Source organism: Tursiops truncatus, chromosome 8 (genome assembly GCF_011762595.2).
Source record: "Tursiops truncatus isolate mTurTru1 chromosome 8, mTurTru1.mat.Y, whole genome shotgun sequence".
Taxonomy (NCBI): domain Eukaryota; kingdom Metazoa; phylum Chordata; class Mammalia; order Artiodactyla; family Delphinidae; genus Tursiops; species Tursiops truncatus.
In genome coordinates this window covers 80,851,569-80,865,859 of record NC_047041.1, presented here as the reverse complement: position 1 = coordinate 80,865,859, position 14,291 = coordinate 80,851,569, and the positions used below count along the sequence as shown (strand labels likewise).

General features: G+C 40.9%; 1 protein-coding gene across 2 annotated transcripts in view; it reads left to right on the top strand.

The window, feature by feature from the left end:
* MPPED2 (metallophosphoesterase domain containing 2) overlaps positions 1 to 14,291 on the top strand; it is a 175,791-nt gene that overhangs the window by 89,385 nt on the left and 72,115 nt on the right. The window lies entirely within an intron of this gene.

Sequence of the window (14,291 nt, the reverse complement as noted above, 5' to 3'; positions counted from 1 at the left end):
CAAATCTTGCTACACATCAGAATCACCTGACCAACTCTGAAGAAATACAGATTTTGAAGCCATATCCCCCTGAGACTCTGATTCTCCTTCCTGAGGTGGAGCCCAGTGACCTGTATTTTTAAAGCTCCCCAGACAAGACTGAAGCACAGACAGTTTGGAAGTTACCGGTTGAGAGCTCAGTCCTAGAATTCTCAGTACTGAAATTCTCAGCTCTAGAAAACTCGAAGCAGGCGTGTATTCCTTGGGACCAGACAAGGAAACATTCTGACCTTGGCTCTGTCAGTTGCCAGCTGTCTGGATTTGAAGAAGTTAATTCATAGAGAAGGAACCTCAGTGAAAATAATACCTACTTTTAGAGGGTTATTATGCGGATTAAATTAGGTGATGTTTGCAATGGATTGAGAAGAGCGCTTGGTGATTTGCTTAGAATAACAATTACCATTTTTGAGGCCTTAGCTCTGCCACGAGATATTTATGGGAACTTGAGCAAGTCACTTAGCCTCTAGAGCCAGTTTTTTCATCTCTAAAATGGGAGTGTTAGATCAGAAGATCAGTAGCAGAGGAGTCTTGGATTTTTCTTTATTTGCTTTCTTACTTTTTGAGAGCCCTGTGTGTATAGAGAGCAGAAAAACTAATCTTTACTCACTTAACCTGGAAAAGTATCCCAGTCCTGCCTTAGGAGTTGCGGATAAGGCTGGAAAAGGACAGAGTGAATTCAGATTGGCCACCCCACTCAACAGTTTGGATTGTCTTCTGTAAAAGAGAAAGTTGAGATATTTCCTGTCATTTGGTTTTCTAGCCAAATTTGGTTTTCATCAGTCCAGAAGGACTGATGAGTGGATACAGGAAGTATATTTCCGTTTAAAATCAACCTGACCGTGATTCTGAACTCTTAATTGAGTACTTAACCAAATGTCAGGCACTAGGTCCTTTATACCTATTATCTCATTTTCTTCAAGCTACCTTTAAGAGACAGCCACTATTGTGATCCTCATCTGGCAGATGGGAAAACTCGGGCACAGAAAGGTTAAGTAACTGCTCAAGAATCGCACGGATTCTAAGTGGTAGCATCCTAATTTCAGTCTTGCTGCAGGGTACATGGTATGCCTGAGGTGGTGGTGGTAGTGCTGTGGTAATTGGTGGTTATAATCTGCAGTGTTTATATCCAGCTTTATGAATGCACGTCAATTAGTTCTTTTTATATGTGACAAGGTGGTAAAGGGCAAGAGAACGAACAGCAGAAGTTAGCCCTCTCAAGCAATAATCTGAAAGCTGATCTTGGGGTAATGTAGGATGTCGATATCAGCATTTCTGGGTAAAGGGCAGGAGAGAGAGCGCTTTTTCAACTTCACAGCTCACTTCTTAATGACTATGCAGTAGTTGAGAAATGACCTCTAATTGGTAGAGAAGCTCTACTTGGAGTTGAGATGATTTTTTCAATGATTTAAGTTGATTTTTGAAAAGTCTTCAGAGCCCAGAACATTTAAGCCCATTCCTGAACAGACAGGGCTTTCAGAGGTTCCCTGGATTGACGGTGGTTGGTGTGATGACAGCAAGCTTCCTCCATTATCTGAACAGGTCCAGATCTGTTTAGGATAGAGTTTAGCTCAACCAGGTTATGGCTGTGATGCATGAGGGAGTGATTTTGAATTCCGAGGCAGATCGTGTAGCATCTCAAGAAATAACAAAACATAATAGTTCCAACATGGGAAGTAACGGGGCGTAATTTGGTTTTGGTGGTGGTACAAACTTCGGACAAAGTTTATGTCTGAACTGGATTGATCTCATTCAAAATGTTTTATTTTAATATTGGAGAAACTGGTAAAGTCAAGAAAACACTCAGCATTAGTCTTCTAAAATGTTACCCTGAAGTTGTTTTTTACACACAGTTTACTGGGATTTCTAGAAAGTTTGAACTATTTCCTTTCTTTTTACAATGAGGGAGATCTTTAAATGGAATTTATCTCACCCATAGGAATTGTTGATACTTTGTCTTTTTACCAAGAATACAGGGGTTGATGAAGAGGAAATTGCAATTTTGTCATATTTTTATGATGAAAATTAATATTTAAAAATAATAATTAAAATAGTTAAAAAAATAATATTCTCAGAACTGCTGTAATCTGAACATTGCTTTAGGAATGCCTATGTTAGCATTTCTATGCAAGGAGAACAGATTTTCCCATTTCTACTACTTATTTATTCAGCCTTGGGACCTTGGGCATTTTTCTGAATGTCTCCATGCCTCCGTTTTCTCATCTCTAAAGTGAGAAATAGCAATATTACTTCTCTCTCATGGTTGTTATAAGTGAGTTAATGCATGCAGAAGACTTCCTGGCATAGAGTAAGTACTGGATAAGTGTTAGCTATTACTGATGTAGCAGGGTTGGTGTTTCCAATGTACTTTGTACCTTTGTCCACCTTCACATGGAGACAATTGCACTAGGAGTCAGATGGGCTGGCTTCTAGCCTTAGTTCAGTCTCTGCTGATTGCACAACAAATCCCTTCTCTATTTTGTAAAACAGGGGTAGTGAGGTCTGCCCCACTTTCTCTCTGATGCCACTCACTTCAATAGTCACCAAAATTAGAATCTTTAAAGAGCGTACATAGTTGCGGGCATGCTTGATTATTTTAATATCTTGTACAATTTTTAGCTTCTTTCACTATTAAGAATTTGACTGGAAGCAAATTTGGGGGGGGTGGAATTTATACTAGAGCTGCTACTCGTCTCCTATGAGACATAAGGATTTTCCATCCTAAGATTCACACATAGGTGGACATCTGCTTAGTAACCCATCAGATACTCCAACTCCAAAATAATGTGAATGGTTTTAACTTTGATTTCCATGCTTTTCCTGTAACTTTTCTGGAGGGAATATTAAGTTCTGATTTACTGATATTGCTAGTGGTTTTCATTTAAAAACAGAAATCAAAATAAGAACCTTGATACTAAGGATTTCCATCCTGTCACAGGTTTCTCAAAAGTAATTACCATCTCTGTGATAAACCATAATGGAAAAGAATATAAAAGAAGAACGTCTATATGTGTATCACTGAGTCACCTTGCTGTACAGCAGAGATTGCCACAACTTTGTAAATCAGCTAGACTTCAATCAAAAAAAAAAATTTTTTTTTAAGTAATTGCTGTCTGACCAGGGAGAGAGCTCGTTAACTCATGTATTTACAAAATGTGGATTGTGACTCAGTTTCACTCTAAACAAGGTGTATTAGCTCATATTCATTACATGTTTATAACTTGTAGCACCGCTGAAAAACCTTCCTAAAGACCAGAGAGAATTAACGCAGGGTCTCCTAACTTACAATTTAGGAGGAATTTGTATGTGGAAAATAACTTACAACAATCCTGAGCAGTCATGTGTGTTTGCAATTGGAGCACACTGTCGTGCCAATTAGATTGGCAAAGAAGAGGGTTTGGATGTGGTTTGTTGGGTCTGGGAAAATCCAACGGTCTACACTGAAGAAGTTGTAAATGGGGTGCCTTATCCTGGAAGAAAGGTGCTCCCTTGGAAGGAAGGCAAGAGTTGACCCGTTCTCAAGGGGCAGCCCGGCCTCAGGAGGCCTTCCACCCGGTTCTGTGGCTTCTGTATGTATTCCTTCGGCACCTCATTCTTCCAAGAATCGTGAAGAAAGGAGTCAGGCGTGATGTATTGTCATGGGACTAACAGTTCAGTCACAGTTTTTCTTAACTTCTCCTATTACACTTTTCCCTCCCTCTCTGGGGGACAGAAGAGGGTCTTGTGTGGCCTAGCAGTTAGATCTGCCCAGGACTTTGCTCTCATAGCAGCACAGCTCGTGGATTTCTTGTATTCCTTGTGTTGATTTTTTGCCACCGAGGTGCTTCCTGATCTCCTTTCGTGATCACTTTCAACTTTTGATCCCAAAAATGTCTTTTCCAAAGGCTGACTGTGGTCAGAAAAAGGAGACAAAATTCTAATCTGTCAAATATCAACCACTGATATTTGTGCTAATTCACTGCTTGTCTGGTCAGGGTGGAGGGGAGGTGGCGTTTTGAAATCATCTCTGTATCTTTGGTTACTGGATCTGTAGCCAGCATTTTAGTGCAAGTAGATTTCCATAAGCTCACTCGTGGGACTGGGCATTTAAAAATCGACTAGCCCCTTCTTTTTTCTGATTTCAGTTGCTCTTTGGCTACTAAGATGCTTACGTAGAAAAAAAAATCCAGGTGCAAACGGATCGGCAGCCAGGCCACAAAAAGTAAAAAAAAAAGTCTGTCTTGCTCCGACCTGAGTGTGGCAGTTGTATTGTTCAGCAGTGCACCTTGTTCCCCTCCTGAACAGAAACGCAGAGCTAGTCTCCTGTGACTTTTAATGAATATGAGCAGGGCTTTCCAATGTCCAGGAATTTGATCTCTACGCTGACCAAGGGGTCAGGAACAAAGAGCACACTTTCTCATGTTAGAGTAGACCCAGGTGTAATTTGTCAGATTTAGTAATTGTAGAGGAAGTGCCTTAACTTCTGCAGCAGGAAAATTAGATCGAGCCTAGGCAGTGTAATTCTAAAATGGCTGAAATAGCAAGAGAAAGTCCATTGAGCTGCATTTTCAAAGGAAGTGTGTGCAGGGTATTTTTTTTTTTCCTTCCTCTCTCCCCCTCATTTTGGATCATCAACATGTTGACTTTGTCCATTCCTTCAGATGTAATTTTCTCAGCGTTTTTCAAAGTGGGAGTTAAGCATTGATTCCACTCTCTGCAGCCTTTATAATTGTGTTTGCATCCAAACAGCTACAAGGTTGCTCACGTTTCCTTGTTCTGATCAGCACAATGGTACTGTAAGCTTACCCTTCAGAAAGCGTCAGATATTTTTATTTCCAACTGTAAGGTTTGTAATGCATCATGTATTTCGCTGACAGTCTTCAAGTTCTTGCAATAGCGAAAAAATTAACAGCAGATACTGAGTGAGGGGATGAGAAAACCAATTGGCAACTCATGATAGAATTCAGATCTGGGGATGGGTGGAATGGGCTCATTTATTTTATTTTCAAGTCATACTTAGTAATTAACTTGGGCCAAAAAGAAAAAAAGGGAAGAAGAAGAAGAAAAGAAAGAAACATCTCCACGTTCAGCAGGAAAGTCCTTTCACACTAAAGAACAGGACTGCATGAACAAGACTGATTCTGTGCCACGATTTCAGGGATTCCAGCTTTTCTTCAGGAGGGCTCAGGAAGGTATTGGCACAGAAACAGGTCTGTGTGTGTGTGTGTTAAACAAATACGCACTCTCCTTCTACATGATTCTGTTCCAGGGCCCAGGCTAACGTTTCATTTTTCTTGGCGTGAGGCCCACGGACTCTCCCATTCTGAAACCTGTGGCGGGTCTGTCCTGCTCTAGAATTACAGGCTCTGTTTACATTTTCGCCTGCCTCAGAATGCAGCTGACTGCTCTGAAAGCTGCACGGGATCAGCTTCATTTCTGGTTTAACAACCGCGCTGTTTATTTGGAAAAGGAGAAAGCAAACCCTGTCCGCCTGCTTCCTACCTCCCATTGCTAGCCATATCAGTACATACCTTGGCAAAAGCTGGTTTATGTGGAGTTTAGGACGTTGGAGGCAACTCATACCTTTCCGCCTGCTTGTCGTGTGCCTTTAGCTGATGTGTTGGTGGTGGTCGTATAGACGAATGTGGAGAGGGGTATAGAAGTGTTCCTGGGCATTCAGTTACGCTTAATATCAGCCATTGGCATAATTTAAATTTTTGCCTGCACATTCTGAGAGACCAACTCAATTAGCAAACGACGATAGTAAACTTCTATTTGGATGATATATTTCACTTAGAGAGCTTGTACATGTGTTATCTCCTTTGGGCTTCACAACAATTCTAAATAATTAAAACTCAAAACCAATTCTAAACAATTCAAAGGCAAAGGGCATGTATTCATAATAATTATTAATACTAGCCAGCATTTACAAGTGCTTGTACGTCGTGACAGTGCTGCCTGGTGTTGCCTCCTATTGACAGAAGAAACCAAGGTCGAGTTTTGGCAGAAAAGGCGACTTGCCCAAAGTTAGTTTGGGGAGAAATAGGACTAGAATCCCGCCTTCCTTTGCTGAGCTCTTGAGGCTGAGCTGGGATATCCTAGTAACCGCACATGTCACTCTACTCCTTGACCTGAGGCAACTCAGGAAGTGGCCACTTAGAAGCCTTGGCTGTTCCCATCTAGTTGCAAAAAGGACACACAGAAATCCAGGCCAGTCCTCTCAGGAGCTCTCAGGCTTCAGTGATGGGGTGCTTGAAGCGGGGGGACAATGGGATGTTGGGGGGACAGAACAAAAGAATGATCTTCTGCACGGTGTGCTCCAGAGCCTAGGGTTTAAAAAATGAGGATCTATACCTGTGCGTCATAAGACATGGATCAGCTCCTCTGGTGTTTCTGTTCCATGGCGACAACTTCCGTTTCCTCTGCACACACGTTAGAGGGGCAAGTATCGGGTGTACATGGCTATTTCCCTCTGAAGCACCACGGAGCAGTTGAGAGACAAGGCAGCCCCGGGCACATGCACCGAGAAGGAAGTGCTGACCGTGCTTCCCCACGGAAGTCGGGCTGGTGTGGACCCACACACCATGCTGCAGGCAGACCTGGACTTCCACGATGAGACCCTGCCGGCTCGCTGCTGGGTGTTCTTTCATTTTCTCATGTTACACTGACAGGTTCCTTTTTAACCCAGAGTTGCTGCTGGGGGAGGGAAGGAGAGGATACAGTGGCTCTAAGCTCCACAAGGGCGGGGACCCTGTCAGCTTTGTTCTCCATGCATACCCTAGGCCAGCCCAGGGCCTGGCACACAGTGGGTGCTCAGTCTGTTTCTGCTGAATGAATGAATGAGGGTGGTAGTGGTAAAGATGTGTCTGTGGCTGCCTGACTGAAGGCCCACACCTATGAGACACCCAGTTGCAAAAGAAAAAACATTTCCAAGACAAGATCGAGCATAGCCATGAATCTGCAAGGACAGCTAGAGATGGTAGAGCAAAGTGGAACCAAACAAAGCACTAACCTACATCCCTGAGCTCTTCATGAACATGTCTAGATCCTTCCCGAACATTCGGAAAGATAGAGTGCACGGCATCTCTCCAGGTGAGCATGGTCAGGGAGCAGCGGGACAGACCTACCTAGAAGGCAGCGAGAATTTTCAAAGAAAGGCTCAAACAGTATTTTTAGACTCTTAATTGTCATTTCTGTACCTCATTTGCCTTATCCCCATGCTCTGAATAGATACAGAAATTTCTATTAGATTTGGAGACTACGTCTTCAAGCTACAGTAAAAGCAGCCAGTGTAAAGTGTGAGTTTGGTTGGAAGCTAAACCGAGTGGGCCCTCAGAATGTCCTTTGGATGTTAGAAACCAGTTATTAAACATGTAGTATTCTCTTTTCTCAATGGTTGAGTTCTCAATGGTTGAATTCTTTGAGTTGAATTAAAGCCATACAGATTCTATACCATTTATTTTCAAGCTATTTGGCAAACATGTATTTCTTATTTAATCCTTTGAATTGTAAGTGTAATGTGAATTTCTGCAGATATTACCAAGTGGTGAGCCCACTGGCGTCCCTTTGACAGTTGTGACCCATATTTGCCGGGTTCCAGGCACTGCTGCTGCTCTGCCTTCCTGCATACATTTACCCTATAGCTCAGGTGTGCTCACAAGGAAGTCCAGGTAACTACACAGGTAGGTTCCTTGAATCCTCCTGATGATCCGTAGTGAGGGTGAATGGGCTTCGGAGCCCACAGCTTGGAGGTTGCCACTTCTACCTAGTGCTCCATTTTTGCCGGGAACCTCACCTGCATGGCCTCAGGTCTCCCCTTTGCCCTTTTTGGTGAGTCTGCCTGCTTGCCAGAGTTGTTTCACAACAGAGTCACGGTGATCAAAGCCATGCTGTGTTCTGCGCTCGACAGGGGAAAGGCCCTGTGCCCTTCTAGGCTGCTCTGTAAGAGGGCCATCAGAGGATGTCACTCAGCTTCCCAGAGAGTCACCTGTATGCCCGTGGGAGGCTTGTTGGGAGACAGGACTAAAACATGCTGTGCTCAGGGACCTCCCTCTGACAGTGAAGGGTTTGTTGAAACTGGCTGAGCTCTTCTTGCTGATTCCCTCTTTCCTTAAAACATCAGTTCCTCAGGTTAACAAACTTCTGGCTGGGCCTCCCCAGCAGGGAGACACCCCCTGAAAGGTCTGGTCCTCGGGCTGGACATAGCTTAAACAGCTGCAGCCCTGTTCTACCTACTGTCGGGGGGAGCAGTATGTGTATAGAGGCCGCAGGCTTTAGCCTTTAGAAGCAGCTGTCCCCAGTGAGCTTGCGTCTCATTTTTATCATTTAGAACTCATTTACCTTCTTAAGCAAGTTGTTTCATCTCTGAGCCTCAGTTTCATCTGTGAAATGGGTATGCAAAGAATAACAACTACTATTCCTTAAGCATCACCCACATACAGGTATTTTACGTAAAACAGTTTTTAAGCCTCACAGCCACCCTGTAAAGAAAGTAATACTTCCTCCATTTGGGAGATGATAAAATTGAAGTTTTATGATGGAAATAGAGAAGTTAAATAACTACACAAGGACACTCATTTCCTAAGTAGCAGAACTGGAAGTCTAACCTCAAAGCCTTAATTTTTTCACTGCTCTGTGTATGTTTTGTGGGATTAAAATGCGATCATGTATGTTAAGTTCCTGGCACTCAGTAAATGCTCAATAAATATTATTTTCTTCCCTGGAAAGTAATAGTTGTGTAGTTTTGTGATGGCTCTTTTTGTTTGTTTGTCTGTCTGTTTTCTTGTCTTTTTTTATGGTGGTATATCAGGGTGGAAGGGGAGAAGCAGAAAGGGACAGAAAGGAGGTGAATAAAAAACTTAGTCTAGGAAAATAGTTACCCCTATGTGTGTGTGTGTGTGTATGTGAGGGAGGTGGGGAGAGAAAAGAATTTTTAAAAGCAAACATTGTATGGTTTCATTGCACAGCAAGTTGCTAATGATCTGGATAAGTGGAAACCATTTAGGAAAGGAACCCCATATATCGGCAGCATGTGGTCAAAGGACGTGGAAGAGTGAATAGATGTCTGTTAAATGAAGACATATGGGGCATTTTAAGGTCACTTACATGGAGCATCATTTTAAATGTATGAGTAACGCTTGGTACTGGTTTTCACCCAGGAAAAAAATAAAGGTAATCTTGGATGGGAACTATAAATTGAAAGTGGAATGTTCCGTGAGGGCTGCTCAAACAGGAAGTTAGTGGCAAATCGGAAAGCTTTTGGATTAGCAGAATGTGTCTGCATTCTGTGAAGAGCAGAAAAAATGAGTTTGAAAATCTGCTTTAATTCAGGAGAGGATATAGGAAGATTGTTTTGCACAAATATTAGAAAAGATCAGCTAGGTTAAAGTGTAAATACGATTACCGTTACTAACAATGTCCAAGTATGAAATGTGCAGCAAAAAATGAAAAATAAATGAGGAAAAGCACTTGGTATATAAAACCTAATGTCTGGCATGGTAGGTTTAGGATGGATCACATTTTTTTAAAAAAGCAGTGCTAACAGGGAGATCAGCTCGGTGCTTTGTGACCACCTAGAGGGGTGAGATAGGGAGGGTGGGAGGGAGACCCAAGAGGGAGGAGATCTGGGGATATATGTATATGTATAGCTGATTCACTTGGTTATAAAGCAGAAACTAACACACCATTATAAAGCAATTATACTCCAATAAAGATGTTTTTTTAAAAATTTAATTTAATTTAATTTTTTAAAAAAACAGTGCTAAAATTTCATAGAACCTACAGTAAATCAACATTGAAGACTAAGTAAAACCAATGCTATGTGTGTAAAGGAAAAAAAAGAGGTCAGAGCTGACACACTGATTTTCCACCTTCTCCTAAAATTTGTTATGAACTTCTTTTACATATGATGTACAAAATGATGGCATATAAAACTAAGTGCCTCTGATGCCTGCCTGGCTCTATAACTGGAGATGACTGTTTCTCTCACTACATTTCAAGCTACTTTATGCAATGAAATGACGGGACATATCAATTTTAATTCTAAATCCAGTAAGGTATGCTGACTTTCCATGCCACACAAGACTCCATAAGCGATGGGAAGTAGCTTAAAGCATCATAATTCCAGAAATAGGATTATCAAAAACAGAAACTAGGGGAAAAAAAAGTTTTTATTGTCTTATTGATTTAAAAGTCCAACCCCTCAAATCACTAGGCCATAACTGGGGCCTCTATTTTCATTTTCAATCAAGAATTAATAGAAAAAACCTTCTTGCTTTGATCTTTTCAGAACGAAATAAAAGCTGCTAGACTAAAACCTAATCAGAAATGGTTGATGGAAAAACTAGTTGGAAACAGGCTGTTGGGCTATTATTAGCCACCTCCCCACTTTTTTTTTTTCTTTCCTTGGGTGTTATGACTTAAGGGGAGAAATTGTGGAAAGGACATTTGTTTAAGAAATTCAGCTCAAATTCGTGAGTTTTGCTTTTATATTTAAATATATTAATATGTAAGAAGCACTTGAGAATGAGGATTTTAGGCTGTGTTTACGATGCCTCTGTTACTAAACATTTTTTAATGCTTCCCTATTTTTCAGATGAAACAGCGAAGACTAGTTATTTTTCTTACCTAAATTCAGCTTCTCCCTTAAAAAGATGTAGTAATTCTGTACAGGGAAGTACTTACCTGTAGGTCCTGCGGAATGAATATGAAAAACGGGAGACCTAAGTGTGTACATATAATGCTGGCCCTGACCTTTGTGCTTTTAAGTAGCTCTTACCAGAGGCGAATTCTGCATGGTTTGCTGGCTTACAGAGCAGCTTCAGAGGCAGGCCCAGGAGAGGTGAGGGAATTTTCAGGGTATTGAAGGGCCTGCCTACGTTCAAACACACCATATGTGCCATTCAGTACTACTCTTAAAGGGAAAATCTGATATTAAGGAGGGTATTGGTTTTTAAGGTTATTTGTTATAGAAATTGCCTCTGTAGAGTTTGAACTCTGTTCTGAAAAGCCTGAGAGAAACAGGATCACTTCGTTGGAAATTTTGAAGTTTGGCTGGCCTGTAAACCACAGGCTTAACCATACGCTAAAGTCAGTTCTGAGGTTTTGTAACTGTTGATACTTATGATTTTCATTATAAACGTGTTTTTACTTTGTTGATTGTTGCAATAAACAGAATCATTGGATTACTGATAGAGCAGAATACAAATATGCCAGAGAAAAGCCATTTTCTTTGTCCATTGACTGAAATAACTCTTCTTGTGAGTAAGACCAAAAAAACTTGTCTTTCTGGGTTTTCTACAAGTAAGAACAGAACAACAACAACAAAAAAGGTGAAAGGAAAATAGCTATTGCAGAATATCAAGGGTAGAAATCATGCAAAAAGTAGACATCTCAATTCCTAAAGATTATGTTTTCCAAGCTGTGTAAACTCTCTTCAGTTAATCGGACACTCACATGAATAAAAACTTTACCATTCCAGTGAAAATTCATCCATTCACCTGGTTTTGGTCATTCAAGAATTAGCATCAGACATCAGAGAGCAATGGTATGTTTTTCTTGTTACATGTAGCAGTAAGCTTTTCACAAGCTAAATTCCCACCAAAAATACACAGAGGTATCAATAGCGTCACAGAAAAATGTATAAACATATATAGAGAAAATGAAACCTGAAAGGTAATACACCACAAGTATAACAATGGTTTTCTCTTATGAATTGTTCTCTCTTTCATTCTACTTGTCTGGGACTTTTATGTGTTCTTGCAGTGGGTAAGTTTTATTTTTACAGTCAGAAGAAAAGGCCACATTCTCTAGCTGTAAGATGTATGCTAGGGGTAATTTGGACATTGACTCTCATTTTTTCTAACTTTGTGCCGTCATTGTGTATCTAGTTCTTGCAGAGTTGTGGGCCTGCACATATGCTCACACTTCAGGGATTACCTGTGTCACAGGCCATTGCCAAAGATGGGGGGGGCGGGTGTCTGTCCTCATCAACAAGTTCTGTGTGTGCCCTGCTGAAATGGAAAGATTCGGGAAAGCACCAGAGCTTGCTTCATTCCGCTGAAAATTTTTGTTTCCCCTTTTAAATCAGTCTCTCCCAAAGAAGGTGGAACCCAGATGGCACATTTGGTGCTGGGGTGACTGACAGAACCCAGCCCTCTTTGGTGCTGCATTTTTGACTCACCCCCCTGTGTGACTTGGGTCTGTGGGTCTGGCTTTACAGGATGCGACTTCAGTCAGGGAAAGCCTGGTGCCTACCTTTGCTTATTTGTATTCTGGTGCTGTGCCCTCCCCTCCTCTCGTGTGTCTTTGTTCTATTAATCTGCAAAACAGGGCTCGACTTGTGATTAGTCCTTGGAGCTTGTTTCTATTAATCAGCCTGCAAAACAGGTCGACTTGGACGCTTTTGTTCCAGAGCTTAATGTGTTCTCCTTGTCAGGCTGTGGGTTCAGGCTGCTCGGTTTGCCTTAAATGGGACCAGGCAGTGAAATTTGGTTTTTATATGCTGATTGCATTGTCAAGAGAGAAAATACCATTTGAAAAGACAACAAGAAAATGCTAATGTAGAATTGTAGAGATGTGTTTTAGGCAGAGGAAAAGTTTACAGAAAATATAACTTGTGTAGCTTGGTTGTGTTGTAGGATACACTGCAGAGTGCAGTTGACTGGAACAGAAAATAGAGCATTATATATATTATGCAGTCAAGAAGTATGGTGTGCAGCAAAGGTTGCCTATTAATAATAATTTTATGTGTATTTATGTGTAATTTTCTTTTGATAACTTATAGTGGGAACAGCATCATTTTCGCCACAATATTGAGGGATTATAAGAAGACCCGATACGATTTTGTGAGTTTCCTTTGCTCTTTTCTTCCCACCCTCCCTTGTGCTGAAGGACCTTGGCACAGATTAAAATTATTCTACCTGTTAGGTAGGGGGAAACTCTGTGTCTCAATTTTGTTATCTTCTTTATCAAGGGACAAGCATTGACCTAACTGTGGAAGATAGAGTGTGGGTGAGCTGAGTGATGATGATAAATTGCTTTGTAAAATGCTCGTTATCACCATTTAAAAAATTCTGCTAACTCTAATGTGCGAAGGTGAAGATTGCTGGAAAAGAATTTTAATGTGTAACTTTTCCCAGGGACGGCGATGCTATTGGAGAAAAACAGTTTCCTACTGGAAGTCATCTTTTACATCTCTAAACATTTCTAGTGAATTTCAGCCTTCATTACTTGTGAAATAATGCCCTCTCTAAAAAAATAATAATAAAGAAATCTGTTGAAGTATATGCAAGGAGCAAACTGTCAGAGTCCCAAATTAAATTTGTCATCAGTGATAAATTTAGTGCTGTAAGATACTTTAATAAGTGCTTCAGCTTGATTTATTGGTTTTGTGAGTTACCAAGAGTATATTATGTCTTGTACGGAACTTAGCAGAAGCAATTTCTGACTAGACCTTCCTTGATTAAAAAAAATGAAGTCTCATTTTAGTCGCGGTGGTAATTATTTTAGTGCCAAATTGGAAGGTAAGCACACTGCAGTTCTGTCATTAATATAAAAAAAGAAAGGAAAGGAAAAGAAAAACATGCCAAAGGGAAAACATTTGAAAGGTTCTGGTTCTTTATTTTTGCACATACTTTATTTCCTTCGTGTATACTGGGTGTCTAGGCTGTTTTACTGGTTGGGACTTAAGTTGCAGCCATCACACATATAATCACTAATGAGTGTCAGGATTCAGCTGCTAATTTGAAAGGCTTTGTGGCTCTTTCACCCCAGACACTAGCAGCTTCATTAGGCTCTGCTTTGTCCAACCTGACCTTTGCTGGCCTCTAGATCGCAGCTAAATACCAACATTACACCAACACTCTCCCATTGAAACAGTCCAGACCTGATTCCTTTGGTGCATATCTTATCAGAATCTGCCCCTGACATAAACTTGGGTGCCTCATGCCGCATAATTAGGATTACATTCCCCCAAAGAGGCCCTATTTCCTCACACCCATGGGAGTGTTCAGTTTGATTGGAGATTTGAATTTTAGAGCAATTAGCAAATGTCTGTCCTTTTTTTTTTAAATGTTCTTTTAAAAGGCATAATTTTTAAATGTGTTTTTATGTGAAAAGCAACAAATTTTTTTTTCCCCTTGGGGAAGGAAAACCCATACAATTTATTATTAATGGCATCAAATAAGAAAAAAGAAAAGGAAATCTAAACCTTTCTTTAGAGGTTTGTCTCTGGGAGTGCACTCTCCTTAAAATCAAACCAGTTAGCAAGGAGGTGG